This window comes from Callospermophilus lateralis, chromosome 7, assembly GCF_048772815.1.
Source record: "Callospermophilus lateralis isolate mCalLat2 chromosome 7, mCalLat2.hap1, whole genome shotgun sequence".
Classification (NCBI taxonomy): Eukaryota; Metazoa; Chordata; class Mammalia; order Rodentia; family Sciuridae; genus Callospermophilus; species Callospermophilus lateralis.
Genome location: NC_135311.1, coordinates 115609421 through 115613148, shown reverse-complemented (window position 1 = coordinate 115613148; position 3728 = coordinate 115609421). Strand labels below are relative to the sequence as shown.

General features: G+C 43.6%; 1 pseudogene; it reads left to right on the top strand.

Moving 5' to 3' along the window:
* The first annotated feature begins 1338 nt into the window (after positions 1 to 1338).
* Positions 1339 to 2436, top strand: LOC143404910 (heterogeneous nuclear ribonucleoprotein A1 pseudogene; annotated as a pseudogene).
* The last annotated feature ends 1292 nt before the right edge of the window (positions 2437 to 3728 follow it).

Here is a 3728-nt window from a genome sequence, read left to right as displayed (position 1 = left end):
TCTTAAAAAATCTGTAGCAGGGCTGGGTTTGTAGTGAGAAACTGATGTGACTCCATTTTTGAAAAACCAGCCTCTACCTCAGAGCAAAGCCTGTCCAGGGAAGGGGGCATGACCCTTGTCCTTGGAAAAACCCACAGAGCACTCCTAGGCACACACCCACCCTGCTGAGTTGTTTATCTGTAAATAACTGGAGAGATCTGCTGATGTGTCCCTGACTCAGTTAGGCTAGCTGAGGACCCATAGCAACTCCCTAGCAACCACCAATCAGCATGAGACAGGGAAAATACCTAGGATGCCAGATGACCCCCAGTAGTTTATGGTGGTTGATAACATGTTGGGAAACCATGTAGTTTAGCACGTACACCTCTCATGGCTTAGCACGTACACCTCTCGTGGCTTAATCCAATCAGTTCAAACAAATTCCCCTCTTGTACTTAGCAATCACCCCTACCGAACTTGTTCCTGCCAGTGAATGTGCTAAACAATGTTAAGAGTTGTTGTTTGATTTTCCCGCGGTGTGTGATGATTTGCTAAGAGATGCTATGATGTATGTGAAGTCCCTGCCTTCCTCAAAGGGTGTATAAAACTGCTGCAAACCCTGGGCTCGGGCCTCTCGGAGGCGTCACCAGTTGCTGTGTGCGCAGAGGACCAAGCTAGCTCGAAATGAATGCCTCTTTGCTGCTTACATCCATCTTGGTCTCTGGTGGGCTTTTGGGGGGTCCCGAACTCAAGCTTATCAGTAGCTCAGTGGTAGAGCACCTGCCTAGCATGTGTGAAGTATATGAAGCACTGGGTTCAATCCTCAGCACCACATAAAAAATAAAATAAAGGTATTATGTCCATTTACAAATAAACAAATGTTAAAAAAAAAGAAATCTGTAGCACCTACCTTCATGCACTTGGGAAACTCCCTCTTAGAATCCAACTGCCCTGATATGAGAAGCTCAAACTATGTGCATCAGTCATGTGAAGGATTACTAAGTACTCTAGTCAACGACCCTGGCTGAGCCCAAGTCAAAAGCCAGTCCAGTGAGTGAGCCATCTTTGGATGTTCCAGTTCATTCAAGTCTGGGACTTCTGAAACTCCAGCCTGAAAGGGGAAAAGGCCCAGCTGAGCATAGAATGAAGTTTGGAGGTATAGCTCAGTGACAGAGTGTGTGCTTAGCACATATAAGGCCTTGGGTTCCATCCCCAGGACCCCCAAAATTCCAAAACCAAAACCCAGAATTGTAAGAGATAATAAATAGATGTGGGGTGGATACATTTGTTAGCTTACTCCTTTCTGCCCATGGACGCTGCTGAGAAAGCATCGTTAAAGTCTCTCTTCCTGCTGCCATCATGTCTGAATCAGAGTTGTAAAGAGCCGAACAGCTATGGAAGCTATTCATCAGAGAGCAGAGCTTCGAAACAACTGTTGAGAGTCTGCGAAGCCATTTTGAGCAATGGGGAACACTCATGGACTCTGTGGTAATGAGAGACCCAAACACAAAGCCCTCCAGGGGCTTTGGGTTTGTCACTTATGCCACTATGGAGGAAGTGGATGAGCCATGAATACAAGACCACACAGGTAGATGGAAGAGTTGTGGAACCAAAGAGAGCTGTCTCAAGAGAAGATTTTCAAAGACCAGTGGCCCACTTAACTGTGGAAAAGATCTTTATTCGGTGGTATTAAAGAAGACACTGAGGAACATCATGAGATTATTTTGAACAGTACAAGAAAATTTAAGTTATTGAAATCATGACTGACCGAGGCAGTGAAAAGAAAAGGGGCTTTGCTTTTGTAATTTTTGATGACCATGACTCTGTGGATAAGATTGTCATTCAGAAATACCATACTGTGAATGGCCACAACTGTGAAGGGAGGAAAGCCCTGTCAAAGCTAGAGATGACTAGTGCTTCATCTAGCCAAAGAGGTCGAAGTGGTTCTGGAAACTTTGGTGGTAGTCGTGGAGGTGTTTTTGGTGGAAATGATAATTTTGATTATGGAGAGAACTTCAGAGGTTATGGTGGCAGCCATGGTGGTGGTGGATATGATGGCAGCAGAGATGGCTACAATGAATCTGGTAATGACGGTGGTTATAGAGGAAGCAGTCCTAGTTACTCTGGAGGAAGCCGAATCTATGGAAGTGGTGGACAGTTATGGAAACCAGAGCATGGCTATGGCAGGAGTAACAGTTATGACAACAGAGGAGGCAGAGGTGGCGGTGGCAGTGGCTTTGGCAGTGGTAGTGGAAGCAATTTGGGAGGTGTTGGAAGCTACAATGATTTTGGCAATAATCAGTCATCAAATTTTGGACCCATGAAGGGTGAAAACTTTGGAGGCAAAAGCTCTGGGCCTTATGGTGGTGGAGGCCAATATTTTGACAAACCACAAACCAAAGTGGCTACGGCAGTTGCAGCAACAGCAGTAGCTATGGCAGTGGCAGAAGGTTTTAATACTGCCAGGAAACAAAGCTTAGCAGGAAAGGAGAGCCAGAGAAGTGACAGGGAAGCTACAGGTTATAACAGATTTGTGAACTCAGCCAAGCACAGTGGTGGCAGGGCCTAACTGCTACAAAGAAGACATGGTTTAGACAATACTCATGTGTATTTGTGACTAATTGTATAACAGGTTATTTTAGTGTCTGTTCTGTGGAAAGTGAAAAGCATTCCAACAAAGGGTTTTAATGTAGATTTTTTTTTTTTTTTGCACCCTTGTAATGGTCTGATCATGATACTGAATAAATGTTTCTCTTTAAGTAGATAGAAATGGTAGTTTTAAGTCACTAAGTTTTAGGATGATTTTTTATGCAACAACATATAACCAAGTGGGTGTGGTGGTACATACCTGTAATCCCAGCAACTGGGGAGGTTGAGGCAGGAGGATTGCAAGTTTGAAGCCAACCTGGGTAATTAGCAAGACCTTGTCACAAAAAAATACAAGGGGCTGGGGGTGTGAGTCAGTGGTAGAGTACTCCTAGATTCAATCCCCAGTACCAAAACAAAACAAAAAAAAAAACAAATCAAAACCATAATTGTTAATAGAAATCTCCAAAATGAAATTAAAAGGCAGCCAACTAAGGTGTAATGAAATTGTACTGCCAAGAAACAAAACAACAGAGGCCAATAAAACTGTGCAACCTCTAAGGTATTCTAGGGTCTTCTACCTTAATAGTAGAAGGACAAAGACTGGGGAACAGTCCCCTAAAGAGGAATCCTCTCCTATCTCCCTTTCAAGACTATTTCTAGGACTGGGGCTCAGCATTAGATCACTTGCTTAGCATGCAGGAGACCCTGGATTCAAACCCCAGCAACACACACACACTCCCACACAAGAGTAGCTGTAAGAGACTTTGGACAAGGGAAATCTCCTACTGGTCATAACCTGAGATAACTTTATTCTCTAAACAAGCATTTCCCCATGGGAAGAAACTGCTACTGCATGAGAATGCAGAGTTGTTGTTGTTTGGTGTACAACACAGGAGGAATCGTTTTCAATGACTATCATAAGAACGGTACCCTCTGGAGTTGCAAGTATATAACCCTGTCAAGAAAATGGGGTAATGAACGATGTGAGTGAAATTTTCTGGCTTTACTGCCCTCTCTCTAACCAGCATTGTATGGAGTATATCTCATATTAGCACATTGTTTCTTATTTCCATGCTTAAATAAGAGGTTTATGTTCTGTTTTGTTCTTTTTTTTTGGGGGGGGGGGTGGTAGAATACCAGGGATTGAACTCAGGAGCACT